Source organism: Leuciscus leuciscus (assembly GCF_965113295.1).
Source record: "Leuciscus leuciscus genome assembly, chromosome: 20".
Taxonomy (NCBI): domain Eukaryota; kingdom Metazoa; phylum Chordata; class Actinopteri; order Cypriniformes; family Leuciscidae; genus Leuciscus; species Leuciscus leuciscus.
Genome location: NC_138744.1, coordinates 29,240,560 through 29,256,923, shown reverse-complemented (window position 1 = coordinate 29,256,923; position 16,364 = coordinate 29,240,560). Strand labels below are relative to the sequence as shown.

Below are 16,364 nucleotides of genomic sequence, written 5' to 3'. Positions count from 1 at the left end.
GTGTGTGTGTGTGTGTGTGTGTGTGTGTGTGTGTGTGTGTGTGTGTGTGTGTGTGTGTGTGTGTGTGTGTGTGTGTGTGTGTGTGTGTGTGTGTGTGTGTGTGTGTGTGTGTGTGTGTGTGTGTGTGTGTGTGTGTTTATGGTGCTGTCAGAATGTTTGACAGGCTCCAAACAATTCTGTTTCATTGCGCAGGAAACATTGTGTACATTCAGGAGAAAGAAAGTCACGAATCTGGAACAACATGAAGGTGAGTAAATGATGACAGGATCCTTTTAAATTACTCTCAGTGTAGAGACAAAAATGTTCTATAACTCCATGGCACGTAATGAGCAGTTTGATAAGAAGACAACCATAAATCATCCAAATGCATAGTTATGAATTAAGTGCTTTAATAAGTCAAATATATCTAGTAACTATTTTAATAAATTATTCCATAAATCCATAATTTCTCCATATTTTTAAGATTCTTTTGTCTCTAAATTTAGGGCTTTAAATTTATATTTACAACTGTTAAGCTAATTATGGCATCATTTATTTTTTTAGTTTATATTACAAACACAGGGCATAAAAGCAAATGATTGATTATTTAATTGCATGTAGGGTCTGGAGGCCTGTTTGTGCAAATTTGTAAATTTCTTTATACATTAAGGACTTTCTCACAGAGCAAAAATGAAGATAATATAATTAGACAATATACAGGGAAACAATTCCCTCGTTTATTCGCCTACACAAGATATGTTGGCGCCCTCTTGTGGCTGAAATTATTGAACTGTATTACTGTCAATGCCGAAGACCAGCCAGAAGAGGGCGCCAAAGCCTGTAGAAAGAAACACCATCACTGACCAACGCGTTCTGGTGCGCTTCCAGGCCGCAAAACCAAGCTTGAAAAAATACAAAATATGACATAAAAATAACAGTTGGTAAAATAGATTATTAACCACAACACGTTTACAACAACGGAAGAACTTTTATGGGAGGTTTTTCTCAACGTTATCACCAAAGGACTATACAATAGTGGTGTCTTAACGTTAGAACAAGGTTAAAAATTAATTGTGAATTAGTCGGGTTAGGCGGATTTTTTTAGTAAGAAGTTGTCCTGTTAGTTTAAATAATGATAATCAATAGTATAATTAATAATCATATGTTTGCTCAGTGTGGGTCTTTGAATAAAATTGATGTGTTGTTTCCATCCTCGAGTATAATCTCAATATTCTCACGTTATCGTAGAAAAAAATATATAATAAAACATACAACGCATATGCAAACCTTTTAATATTTCGTGTAAAGGTTTAATAAACTTTCCGTTTAAAAAAAATTATTTTTCTGACTATTATTATGTCAGACTTTATAGGGTTAATAAATATGGAGAGGAAACTGCAGCTCTTCTTCTTCTTTTGTGTTTTATGACGGTTGGCAAACCAGCTTAAGGTGCATTTCCGCCACCTACTGGGATGGCCTAATAAAGGATTGGCATACACGCTTAACTGTTTCTGTGCATTCTGAAATATATTCTTAACTGACATTAATTTCCATATCTCTTAGTTTTTCAACAAGCTGATATCTTTCTCTTTTTTAGCCTATGCCTCACAATGTAAGAGCACATGTTCATGTTATTCCACAGTAATAGCAGCAATCTGACTCACTTTTTCCTGTAATGTGCAGTGCAGGGCATAATTAAGGTTAGAATGTCCTATACGGAGCCTGATTATAATCGTCTCTTCTGTTTCTGTTACCCTTCTTGCAATCCCCACTTTAGGTTGAATGCTAGTGTCTCCCTTTTGACTCCTTGTTAAATTTCCAATTGCTGTTTTAATAATGGCCTACCTTTCACTTCTGTTTTACTTAATGGAATTTCTATGTCAATCTCTTCTTTTCTATATGCTGTCTTGACCAGCTTCCCTTCTATCCCTAAATAGCTATCCATAAAATGTAACTCTTACTCCTGTTTGATTGATTATATAAATTCTGTAAAATTTCACATAATAGGCCTATAGGCTATCCTGCTGATTTCCTGCTATAAAAACTGTTTAATGCTGAGTCTTAACATTTATTACACTTATAGGATGAATTTCTTCCACCCACTGCATAGCGAATAGAATTGCCATCATTTCTCTTGTGAATACAGATACATGGTTGGATAATCTCTTATCAATGCTGTATTTAAAATAAGAAATATATATGGCTGCTGCTGTATTCCCAGAGTCTGGATTTTTTTTTTTTTTTTTTTTACCCATCCGTATTTGGATACTATTGAAATAGTTTTGTTTCAAGTATTGATCCACTATTATTTATTTAGGCATAGGCCTACACCTTTCCTTTTTATTTATTTTCAAGTGCAACTTAGGGCAGATTTTTTTGCTATTCGCAGTCCGAGAGAGAGAGAGAGAGAGAGAGAGAGAGAGAGAGAGAGAGAGAGAGAGAGAGAGAGAGAGAGAGCACTCACAACATGACAGCCCTGCTTAATGAGTGACGACGGAGGACAGAACTAAACATTCAAACGTAGCCTGGTTACACTTTAGATCTGTGATATTAGTCTGATTTTATTTTAGATTTCGGCTTCCAAAGATTATAAAAAAAGAAAATATAAAACCATTAAAAACTACAGCCGCATTCTGTCTAGCGCAACGTCCTTCGCAGCAGTACGCTGTCATTTCTCCCTAAAACTCAAACTTAACGACAGGATCAGCACGATCGGTGATTGTTGTAAAATGCAGTCTAGCTACTGTTGCTAAATTGCGGGACACGTTTAATTATAAAAAGAGCTATTAAAAGCACAAAAATCTGTGCAAGAGATGCTTTTCCCAAGGCGGCGCGCGCTTCGCTTTGGGTTTCATGTGTGGGTTTCATGATCTAAACGATCAAATGTACACAAAAATGTGTACAAATGACCGGCTTGGAGATTCACTTAACCACAGTTTGTGTCTTAAATGGACGTAGTTATGGAAATAGTTGGGAGAAAATATGGTGCATCAGTAGCCTATTAGATCTGCACTCGGTCTTAAAGGGGAAGCAGTCTAATAAACCTGACGATTGCACCATCACTGCGAATCAAACAACAAAAGAGAAAATCACTCACAGCTCTTGACTGAATAACTTCAGCTTTAATAAGCATTAATCTATCTATGATCAAATATGCAGTGTTATTTTACATTTGATTTCTTTATTAGATTTATTTTTAGACAATATCTGAACAGTAGCCTGATGTTAGTAGACCTTCCTGAAATTAAAGCACTGTGCAGGCCTATATAATGTGTGTCTTTGTTTAATTGTTTATATTTTATCTATTGTTTATATTTGTTTAATATATATATACATATAAAAATAATAAAAAATAACCAATAAGAATACCGTTAAAGTACCGAATTGATAAGCGTAGTAATACCATTAAAACCTGAACGATACCCACCCCTAGTGCAACTGGAGATCCACCATAGGCATTTGTAACATGGATTTATGTTATCAATTCCTAGTTTCTTGGCATCTGTATCAGTATTCCATCCAAAACTACTGTAATTTACATATACATGTTCCCAAATTTGTGTAATACCTGGATGAGTTTCTACTTGTCCCCTAACAGAACATCAGTTGACCATCTTTAACTTGAGTCTCATAAGGTATTCCACTGAAGGCAAGTTTGTAGAGAACCCAAGTGCAGTTTATTTACAAAACACAATCAAACATAAAACAAAGGCATGGCATATGAACTCAAAACATAAACGTGGACATGACGCTTGCCAACCATGGTTACCGTGAAACAAAACTTGACCAAGACACATGGCAAACATGAGGGCTTAAATGCACACAAGACTAATGACAAGACAAGGGACACCTACACTGTCAAAAAAAAAAAAAAAAAAAAAAAACTGTGCCTTTTAGGGTACAAGTGTCCGTCACAGGGGTGGTACCCTGAAGGGTACCCTTTTGTACCTTTAATGTGAGGTACAAAATTGTACCTTATAACTTTGTACCATTTAAAGGACAATGTTGTACCCCAAGGAACGATTGTGCATGCTGCAATAAAAGCACAAAATTGTACCTTATTAAAATAATTCCCAGGGTACGCCCCAATGACAAAGAAATGTTGGTCCTATATGTTGGTCCTTAAATAAACTGGCTTACAGATTTAACAGATTTTATTTATAAACTTTCATTTACAAAGAGAATTATTACATCATCTTACAGCATCAGGTGTGAGTCGAGACAATGAATTGTTAATCGCACATAAAAGCTCATCAGACATTACTCAGCAAATATAATCAGAGTTATGAAGTCCTTTAAAACCGTAACTCCTTCAAACAAAGTAACAGGAATACAATAAATTGTATTGTCTATACTGTAGAATCCTTACAAATCAGGTATTGTTATTATTAAAAGTACTGTTTTAAATTGATATCCAGCTAATTATCATGTGCTGTACATAGGGCAGTTGTTCTTCAGCAAGAATACCTAGTGCTAATAATTTGTCATCAACACTGTAGGCATCTAGTGCCTGGTAATCAACCTCCTCACCTGGTGAGAGGACAGTCCATTCATTCTCATATTTCACACAGTATGAATAATAATGACGACAAAAGGATTCAGGAATTAACAGCTTGCCACACAATAACCAGTCTGTGTCAATGTTAAGAATGTACTTAGTGTGGAAATACAATGGAACTTCTTCTGTATGCAGGTGACCCACAGTAAACACGTCTTTAACACAATATTTGACATCATTTATCTCCACTTATGTTACTCGCTGAAGCTGTTGACATGGCTGTACTTCTTGTTCACACTTATTGAATGCTGTAGAGCTGAAGGTAAAGATTGAAATGGTGTGCTCACACAACATCCAGCAACTTTCTCATATTCCCCCAACATATTAACAGAAGACAATTCCCAACATTGTCTAAGCTGATGTTGGTTACTTAAAGTGGCTGAAATGTCAATAACATTTTTAAAAGTGCTTGCAACCTGTTTGAAATATTGATGTCTGCCTTCAAACCTCAAACACCATAAAGAACGCAAAGGCCCATAGCATAACATCAAACGAGAGTGATGGATTAAATAATGACATTTTGGAGTGAGAACATCACCAAACTATTCAACTGTACATGACAACTCAAGAGTGGGAAGCGATTCTTTTTTTACAACTGGTGCCATTACTATGCCAGAAATTTCACGACAAAGTAGATAGACATGCCAATAGCTACAGCCCTCCGGGATTCTGTGTGCTACCAAAAAGGGCAATAGGCGAAATAAACACCATTTCTGTGAGGCAGACCCTACTACATTCCAGCTATGTAGAAGTTTTTCAGAAAAAGGGACAGGCTTGTTTGTTTTTTTATCATTCTGTCCAAAAGTAAGTTTTCTCAGCTCCTCGTTAAACTCTTGTATGTTTTCTGTGAGCTTTACTTAAAACAACCCGCAACACTAGAGGAACTACACCTTGCATGCATTACATCCGGTGGAAATGAGGTTGTGACATCAAAGTAGTCTAGTTTGTCAAAAGGACAACCTCTGGTAACACCATAAATGGCTTTCATGTCAGGATTTTCCTTTACACACTCCAAGTGGTATCTATGAACATCAGTAGTTCTTAAAACAAAGTCGGATTCATTAAAACATCTTAATGTTGCTGTGTGTGGCCATGCCAACATTAAATGACATGCTGAATCCACCTATTAAGTGAGAGGAAAGGTTATCCAGCCCGATCTCACGGGAAAACGTACAAATTCTACAAAGTGGCTTAATCGTACGAAATCATACGACCTGACTCGTACGAATTAGTACGATTTTTGCAAAATCGTACATATTTGACGAATTGGCCAATTCGTATGAATTCATACGAATGACCTACCCCTGACCCCGCCCCTAAACCTACCCATCACGTGGGTTTAGACAAATCGTACAAATTCGTACGAGTGAGGTCGTACGAATTAGTACGAATTAGCCAACTTTTTATCATTCGTACGAATTTGTACGAATTGGTCGTGAGATAGCGTTGGGTTATCAGCAGATATAACTGCGACAGCTGCACAATTTTTTTTTTTTTTATTCCACACCATCAACAAGTTCAGTAATTCCTTCTGATGAAAGCTTTTTAAGATCATCTATCAATGGCTTCAAAATTTCATCTAATCCAAATTGTTTCACAAGGCTATAGCGAACAAGTAAAGCTATACTTGGCAATAAGCAGAAAATGCAACACTATCATTAGGACATTCTTCCTCAACGTCCTCAAACAGAGGAAGAGGAACATCAGTCGTAGTCTGTTGTAACACTGTGTGTTTATGCTTTCGGTAAACATGACATCTAAAGGACTCGTACTTTGAAAACGTTCTCTGACAATCATTAAGACCACAAGTTATTGAAAAATGTGCCTCATGTGCATGAATGAGACCAATGTGCTGGATTAATTTGACAATTGTTAATGTTCTCCAAGAGCATTTAGGACAACAGAACGGGCGAGGCATTTTTGCAGATGTTACTGTAAAAGGTTGATTACTCTGGTAAGTGGGGTAGGTAGAGGCTTGTCACCATCCATAGTAAGTTTCAAAACATAACACTGAAGAAACACTAGTTTCATCAAGTGAGATGGATGTGTCAAATTGAAAACAAAATAGACACAAAATGCAGCAAGAGCCCCTTCATCCACACCACTAGCTCGGCAGATCTCTATCCCATCAACTCTGACGACTGCAATGACTCTTCTTGTAAGCACATTCTTCCAGTCAGTGGCTTCATGTACTTGAACAGTTGGATATGGTGAAGACGGTTCACTCTAAAAGACAAAAGCACAAATTAGATTTTATCTCAATCAAATTTTATGATCATACAAGTTAACTGATGAGAAATAATCTACATGCATAAGGAGTAAGATGATTATTATTCACCCAATTTGTATGTTGGCAGTAAATATATTTCAAGAATTATAAAATGCATTTATGATAGACATTTAAGTCATAGACAAAGAAACATATTCACACCTCCCCAAGCACAAATGAAGTGTTCAAGCTTCTCTCGGAACAAAGCTGGCAGCGTGAGAAGTGCTGCTTTGAAATCAATTCCTGAAACAAAAGATATAACATGATATTGACTTGATATTAGGCCTACTACCTCTCTGGGCCTTGAAAGTGGTAGTTAAGTAGCGGTCAATGGAGGGACAGAAAGCTCTGACTTAATTCAAAAATATCTTCATTTGTGTTACAAAGATGAACAAAAGTCGTACAGGTTTGGAACGACATGAGGGTAAATAATCAATGGCAGAAATTTTCATTTTAGGGTGAAGTATCCCTTTATTAAATAGGATAAAGTTTTAAAAAGTTAATTACCAAGATGGTCTTCAATGAGAGATTCTTCTCTAGCTTCTTTGTGGGGCTTTGCTAAAAGAGATTTCCCTTGAGCAAGTTGTAGCACACTGGATGCAATGTTTCCAAAATTTTGGAAGTGGCACAAAAAGTGCCCGCAGAGACTTATACAGCAAACCAATTTCTTGATAAAGCTGAAATTAGTTAAAAAGCATAAGGAAAATCAGGGTTTTATACAGTTTCATTGTCCTACATGTTAATGGGTTTGTGTACTTTTATAATTTGAACACTAACCCCTGATGGACTCTTCAAGAACGGATATTTGTGGACAGCATCTTCAACAGTCATCCCACCAGTAATGTTCTTCCTCCTCCAGGCAAAGGTCCTCCTCATTCGCTCTTCAACAATGTGAGTATCTGGCTGTCTTTCGATATTGGTCCTGTAGGACTTTCACATGTCCCTCTATTGAGGCAGCATCCTCCCCGACAACATCCATGTCCTTGTGCACAGACAAAAACAATCAAGTAGAATATTATTTCTAAATTCTAGGCAAGAAAATAATTAAAATGTTTGCATCTTTTCACTTTTTATAATGATAAATTTAAACTTACGTTTCAGAGACATGTGCCATGTGCTATTTAAAATATTTGTTTGTTTGTTTTTTACACAAAAGAACAACCTATGAACAGAACCAAAACTAGGATATTTACTTATCTACTTACATATCCATTGCACTCTTTGTCCTTTAAAAAGGGGTACCTCAGAGTAGGGCTGCACGATTATGACAAAAATCATAATTGTCGATTATTCCCTTGAAATTGTAATTAATTACGATTATCACAATTTACTTTTTACAATTTACAATTTATTTTTTGAATAGTTTGGCCATGGGACCCGCATTTCTTCATGGTCATCAAGCCGCGACCCACCTTTTTAGGAATTATATAGGCCTATATTATAATACATGTGTTTATACAAAAATTGTTGACACACACAAGTACTGTCCCCCTTTACTTAATATACAAATAAATTGTAAGAATATGAAACAATAAGCAGTAGGCCTACGAGGTTAAGCTATTAAACAGCAGTCCCAACTAGTTGTTGTTAATACAATCTTGGTATGAGCCACCTCAGTCATTTAAACATATACAAAATAACTAATAAGTGGCATTTTGGGGTTATGGAAACTACAGTTACCATGGTGATACACAATACTTACAAGAACTGTTAAAGTGAGTGCAGGCTACGAGCGCAGTATAACGACTGACAGGACATGAAATTTAGTTTTCTGAGGTGAGAGACTTTTATTTCGTATCAAGTTATGAAAATAACTATAGAGTATAGACAACATCTCATCTGACCGCAGATACTGAATATGGACAACGCGTTTTTGTTTTGTTTTTGTTTTCTTATTTAAAACTTAACGACGTTGCATGCTTCTAGTTTATTTTGCGCTTTATATATAGTGAAACGTCTGGCATATTTAGTGCTGAGGGATGATCCTGCGACACTGAACTCTATCTATCGATATCGATCTGCGCTCGATTGCTCATCCTCCAACTACCCGGATGTCTGTCACAGTAACTTGAAATTGAATTTGGTGATCTGAATCTGAATTGTGAGAACTGAATGTGAGGATATATAGAGAGTTGAATTTTCAGTGAGGATCAAAATGTATTTGACTTCAGTTCCAAACAAATAAATTCAATTTCAAATGATACAATTCAGATTCAGTTTTTCAATGCAATTATTCAAATTAAACAATACAATTTAAAATTATGTGATTCAAATTCAGTTTTTCACTGCAATTATTCAAGTTTAGCAATTCAAATTCAAATATAAATGATTCAAATTCAGTTTCTGGTGGCACATATTTCAGCCCATAACACTGGCCCATCATAAAAAGCCGTATATGAGCCAGCGCGAGTACAAATGCTTTAAGCCGACACTGGCCCTTCATTAAAGCCGTATGTCAGCCAGAAGTGTTGTGTACACAGTCGGCACGACTCTGGCCCATTATCTTTTCACCGATGCCGACACTGAGCCGACACTAGCGCATTTCAGCCGGAATCGGCCCAAATGTACTTGCTATCTGGGTAAGACCTTGGCACAGTTAAAGGTACAATATGTAAGAATTTTGCATTAAAATATCCCAAAATCTCAAGGCCAGTGTTAAATATTTTGTTAAGTTGATTACTTACAATATCCCAAATGTTTCCAACTATTTTTAAATCGTGAGAAAATTGCGATTTTAACCAAGGAAACGGGGCGTTAGAGCAGGGGGGAGCTGGGAGTCGCCAGTCAATTGCGTCATATCCGCGTCACCCTCGGTTTCCGCTCGTACTGCGTGGAGTCCTGGACAAATGCGAAAGTTGTAGTTGTAGCGTCTATCAAGCTACAAACTTTAGCTTGTTTCTTGCAGTCGTTATGGGACACAATTATTCTTTACCGATTGCAGCTGGTTCTGTCGACAAAGCATGCTTAATTTTATATTTTCCAAATGTAGCATTCGGTAATAGTTATGTTTATGTAAGGAAAGTATTATTGCTTTAGATTTGTGTTTAGTTTATTGACATTGTTTATCACGTCTGGTGTTTATGGCCATGTAAATAAACATAGCATGTGTTATACATAAAGATTAATCAGTATTTTGGCAAATGATGTGGGCATGTTCGAATGTACTTTTACAACAATTGTTTAGAACATGTAAAACTGCGCAGCGTTATCACAACAATGAATTCAACAAATACAGTAACATCTATGAAGTATTAAACCTTACTTTTCTTGCGGTTAATTCATTTTAATGAAATAAAAGTGTGATGAGGTTTAAGAGTCAGGAAGGAAGAAGACGCGTCGTCGTGACTGGGACTCGTACTTTATTAAAATAAAGCAAAACAAACAAAAGCCGCGCACAACGCGCATTCACTGTGGCAACCGCGACGGCACAAAACAGTTCAAAAATGAGAGCTCGGATCCACCGGTTTTCTTCCTCTGCGTCCAATTTTCTCTCCAGTCTCTCTCTCGTTCCAGCGCGGCTTATAAGCGGTCTCTCCACGCCGATCACTGCAATAAGACACAGGTGCATTTGCACTTGACCTACTTGCTCGTCTCTTTTCTCTCCCATCACAGACCGCGCTGAACCACGCCAGCCTCGCCACTAAAAGCATGTCATTAAACGCAACATTTATAAAAACAGAACTTAGCCTCATCCATGAACATGATTTTTCGATTCCCGTCTGACTGATTTACATCCACGGTGGAGTTTAAAACGACAGTTCCCATCATTCCACGCTCCTTCACATCGTCATCAAGCTACGCCGTTGTTGTTGTTTGGAATGTAGCGCCCTCTAGCGGCAAAAATTCTTGTATATTGTACCTTTAATGGGGAATACTTTATGTACTGAGCCATCCTTTCATACAATGTTCTTATAATTTTGTTCCTTTCTGATGCTGAAAGTTTGCTTTGTTTTTGGTCCAACTTAGCCTGAAAATCAAAAAGGGAACTTATGGAACTTCAAAAATGTTAGGAAAAGCTGCTGATGGGCTGATATTGCTATGGGGGAAAAGAGAAAGTAATAATTAAGAAATGCAGTGTAACAGGGATACATAAAGTACAACAAATACTGTTGTATTTGCGAATACAAAAAAAGCGTACTACTGAAAAGACAACACTAACTTCAGGATTTTTCCAAACAACTCTTATTTGAAATATGTGCCCTACACTTTTCTTAATCATCTTAGCTCTGCTCATACACTGTTGTCAATTCATACAACTTAAAGGGTTAGTTCACCCCAAAAATAAAATTGTCATTATTTACTCACCCTCATGTCGTTCCAAAACCTGTAATACTTTGCGTTCATCTTCAGACCATAAATGAAGATATTTTTAATGAAGTCTGACAGCGTTCTGTCCCTCCATTGACAGCTACGCAACTACCACTTTCAAGGCCCAGAAAGGTAGTAAAGACTAGAGCTGCCCCATATTATTCAACTAATCGTTAGTCGACTAAAAGAGGATTAGTTGACCAAAAATGTTATTAGTCGTTAGTCACAGAAAAAAACTTGGGCGAAGTCACACAGTCCGTGAGGGACAACGGCGGGTGCTTGTGGTATTTACAATATGTCAGGCAGGAAATCCAAATCTGTGGTTTAGCCTCAATTTATGAAGCCACACGAGTGCTTTGTTTGTGTTGTAATTTACAACATAGTTTACCACTTTATTTACAAAATATTAATCTTGAACACGTGTTTACACAACGTCTGCTCTTGCATCAATACAACATGTATGCGTTGTGGTGCTGAACGCAAGCTGGAGATTAATATTTTGTAAATGTAGTAGATTATGTTCATAAATTTGAGGTTTAACCAGTAGAGACACATGGATTACTTTGAACATGTCTTTACCACCTTTCTTGAAAATGCTAGTTGTGTAAGCTGTCAATGGATGGACGGAAAGCTTCTTGATTTCATTAAAAAAATATCTTAATTTGTGTTCTGGAGATGGAGATTTTGGAATGACACGGGGACGAGTATTGACAGCATTTTATTTGTGGGTGAACTGACCCTTAATAAATGGTTGCACAGTAAACATACATAGTAGTTATAAAACTCTGGCCACACTGGGCTGAAACTGTAAAAATGCTAAAGGCATTCTGCAGGCACAGGTTCAAGCGTTTACGCACCGTTTCCCTCATTTGTAGGGGAACAAATCTGGAATTCTGCCTGCTTCTTAAATTATCCCTCAAACAGGAATGAAGCATAGACTCCGTCAGACCAATGGCAACAGTCTCTCCATCCACATCATTGTCTATAAAATGAAATGTACAATTTAATTACCCATCAATTAGAACCATGCACTAAACCAGTGTTTTTGAGGGTGAAACACTGCACCACTGCCTGTAAGGTACAGTAAACAAACAAAAATAGTAACCTAACAGTAGTTAGGTAACAAATAAATTCTGAAATAAAATAAAGATTAAAATAATAAAACATGAAACATACATGAACACAGAAGTAACAAACAGCTGAATTTAATAATTGCAGTGGCATAATTCCAAACAGAAGTCCAAATGGCAATCAGTGATTTAACAGGACACAGCTTTGACATCACTGTTATTTTTTGTTAGTGGATAGTGAATAAAAACCTAACTACTGTATAATTGAAAATTATTTTTTCAATATTGACATTTTTATTATTTTTTATATCATCATCAAGTGTGTTTGTAACAATGCTATAAATTTTTGTAACGCTTCTGTGCTGTCAATTTTACTGTAATTAGTAGGCTAATCACTTATTACTTACTTTTTTTGTAATATTTAGATTTTCCGTTTGATGGCCGTGTGTATAATCAGTCGGAGCGTTGCTTTTGGGGAAGTCTCGTGCGGCCTAAATGTCGCAATCCCAACGGCAGGACATTTTTGGTCTCAAAATGTAAAAACTGAGATAACCACTAATTACAATGGCTAGCTCTGCAAATATAAAAAATAAGGTATGAGAGGCTATGGTATGAAAGCTTATAGTCTATGGATAAAGGTCGTTGTCACACCGAGAAGAATCCTCGAGAAAAGCCTCGAATTTAAAAAAATAAAAGAATCTCAACATGTGCCAATTAAAATACTCACCCTCACAATTTTTCTTCTCCTCTTCAGAGATTTCTATGCCAAACTGCAATAGCTCCTTTATTAATTGAGCGGAAGACATTTTCCCCAACTCCATTTTAAAACTCCAAGGGCTCTTCCACAGCCAGTCTGACTCGAGTACTTTTCGTGGGCTTGAAGCAGGGGTACATAAAATTAGACAAAATCAATCTTTTTGAGTGATTTATAATCAAGTTATTTATCAGTAATCAGTATTTTTCCTTTAAATGATTTGAATGACTTCTTCAACATAATATTGTCTGTGCCTCTCACTGAGAGAAAGAACAGGTTATCAGGATGTTTTGGGGAAGTTTTCAGTTTAGCTCGGCTAATTTTCAACCTTGAGGCATGGATCCTGTGAGCTGTGTGTGTTTTAGTGTTCTTTGTTATAGATTGGTGAACAACTGGCACTACTGAAAGATGGAATGACTTCTTGTTCCGAACAAGTTGGTGCCCAGAAATGCAGCCTAAAACCAGGGTCTAGGTGTCAGCCTGATAATCAATTGAGATATGCTTCTGCCTATCCACCCATGTGTGGAAATGTGTACAAATGTTTATCTCTTTCTTAGACAATCAGAAACATTGAACCTGAAGTAATGACGTATAGCTCAGACCTTGGTGAACGGTATAATTGTGGTGTAAAATGTAATGTACGCAGGCCAGGGCGGCCTATGAACTCATCGAGAGTCTTGAAGCTAACTTCTGCCTGATGAAATTTTTTCATTTTAAATTTAAATCTTCAATTTAGTATAATTCTGACTCTTGTCTTCAATTGACTGCACTTCTGACCCCGAGTTTTCATTCATCATATGGGGCTGTTTACACCTGGCCACTTCATGTGTTTTCTCAGATCGGATAGCTATCTGATTTATCAAAACGATTCCATTTACACCTGGTCACATAAATGTGTTTTTGCGAAACGGATTTAAATCCGATCTTCAATTCCCGCGCTATATGCAGATTTAATGGAGTGTACGTCACCGAAAGCAAAAGATATGAGCTGCATTTTATTGATCATCAGCTAAAATTTCAAAGACCGCAATAAAAGAGAGCGGCAACAGCCCTGGTAAGATCATTTCGTTTCTTAAGAATTTACTTTTAATGATGATGATTGTGTGTTAAGCGTCTACGTCTTACTTTCACTTTGATTTGCGATAGTTTGCACGTTGGCTTAATGAATAGATGCTCAGCTTCTCATCTGAGGTGATGCGTGTTCCAGTAGCGTCGTCATATCTGGCTATAACATTACATATAGCCTATAACACGCTCTCACACGTTTATTTTTTTAGCATTTTTGGGAGGAGTACAATTTACATATGTGGTTTCAACAACCAGATGCATTTACACTTGTCCAGTTTCGTCAGGAATATGGCCCAGACCACCTCCTGAAGTGGTTTGAGCGATCGGATTCAAATCCGTCTCGAATGCGTTTCGGAGGGCATTTACACCTGGTCTTTTCACGATCGGATAGCTATCCGATCTGAGAAAACGCATGAAGTGGCCAGGTGTAAACAGTAACTGTAAATTCCCCAACACCGTCTTTCCAAAGCATATCATTAGCCTTTTGAACATCAGAGAACACACCTACTAACACCTCCTTATTCACTATCGCCTATCTAATTTCAGATTCTAGACATATTATTGAATCCATTTTGTATTACATCCTTTTCTAAAGCCACTCTGACATGAGCATTGTAGGTTTTTCCTTTCTATTACATAGTTTAATTGGGTGATTATTATTCTCTCCATCACTTTGCATAAATTAGATGTTAAAGCAATTGGTCTATATTTGATGCTATTGAGTGATCCTTTCCAGGCTTTGCAATTGGAATTATTACTCCATAACTCACAGCTCGAGCTATGACGCACCTTTTCTTACTCTTTTACTGTTGATTAGTTCTCCCCCGGTGTTTCTTAGCCACTCCCCCTTGTTAAGTTGTTTCGCTTGTCCCCCCTGATGTATTTAAAGGCCTTGTGTTTTATCAATCATTGTGTTTGCTGTTAAGGCGTTCTGCAAGTGAATATTTTTCCCAATTTGTTCATTAAAGTTTCCTGCACTTAGATCCACCTTCCTGCTCATTTACACAATCATGACACTGTGCGTCATATGCGATAGCAAGGAGGCATTGCGATACTTTTTTTCATATGCAATGACATTAGCAATGCTGATAAGCCTTAAAGGAGCAGTGCCTTAAATGGAAAATGTCAGGAAAGGGTAAGAATGAGTGCTAAAAAAAAAAAAAAAAAAAAAAAAAAAAAATCTGTTGTTTTTAAAGATTTGTTAAAATTATAAGTGAACCTCAAGTAACATATACAAATATTAATAATAATAAAAAACATGCATAATGACCCCTTTTTTATATATTTTTTAAATGTTATACATTTATGTAGAAAGTAAGAATCTATTACAGATATGTTGTGTGTCACGTTGACCTGCAGCAATCCAAGAGAGCACACAGGAAGACGACTGTTTAATAAACACAGAGGGAAACCAAGCATGGCACGCTATAACATAACATTAACACTAGACCGGGAACTGAGGAAAACCAAGGGCTTAAATGCATGAAGTTAATCAACAGGGAACAGGTATAACTAATTAGAAACCATGGAAACTAACTGGTGGCAACATACATGTGACAGTGGGACAGTTTTTCAATAACTGAAGGATATGTAAAAATGTGATATTTGGGCTAAAAAGCACCCCCACTGTTGCTAAAGACACAATTAATTACATGATGGCTCACTTTTCCATTTATTATCATGACAGATAAATTCAGGTGGCAAATTGTCCACAATATATATTAAGTAATTAAGTAATTTCATACACATCTCATCTAACAAAAGTTTTTGATTAAATAATATATGTGCATGCATATATATATATATATATATATATATATATATATATATATATATATATATATATATATATATATATATATTGTGTGTGTGTGTGTGTGTGTGTGTGTGTGTGTGTGTGTGTGTGTGTGTGTGTGTGTGTGTGTGTGTGTGACACACACACACATTGACAGTGCATACCCTTTTTGCCAAATTAAAATGGTCTGTTTTACTACAGTGGCTTGTTTGGTTCTTTTTGCAGTTAGATTAGCAATGAAGGTAGCTAATTGTAAACCTACTACTCTAAAGTACAAACAATAACAAATTATTGTCATGGGGCTTGAAAATCAGTTTAAAACCATGTAGTCTCACATCCCTTCATTCATCAAAGTGAATCCTAGATTTTACAATATTTTTTATAAAAATTTGACCAATTTTTATATCCAAGCGTGTTGACCCATATTGGGATGCAAGAAAATAAAAGCAGGGGGTTGCACCCAAACAAAGATAAGTACTTTAGAATTAACAGATTCATACAAAATAATATCTTTCTAATATCTATGTATACTTTCATTCGCTTGTCACACCACAGGTTCATCT

General features: G+C 36.5%; 2 long non-coding RNA genes across 2 annotated transcripts in view; both read right to left on the bottom strand.

The window, feature by feature from the left end:
• Positions 1 to 16,364, bottom strand: part of LOC309484259 — a 159,585-nt gene that overhangs the window by 105,596 nt on the left and 37,625 nt on the right. The window lies entirely within an intron of this gene.
• LOC309484573 lies at positions 6,839 to 7,862 on the bottom strand. The gene is made up of 3 exons (XR_014200923.1): positions 7,584 to 7,862; positions 7,314 to 7,483; positions 6,839 to 7,049 (listed from the first exon to the last, which is right to left on the bottom strand). It is a non-coding gene; the product is annotated as an uncharacterized lncRNA (long non-coding RNA).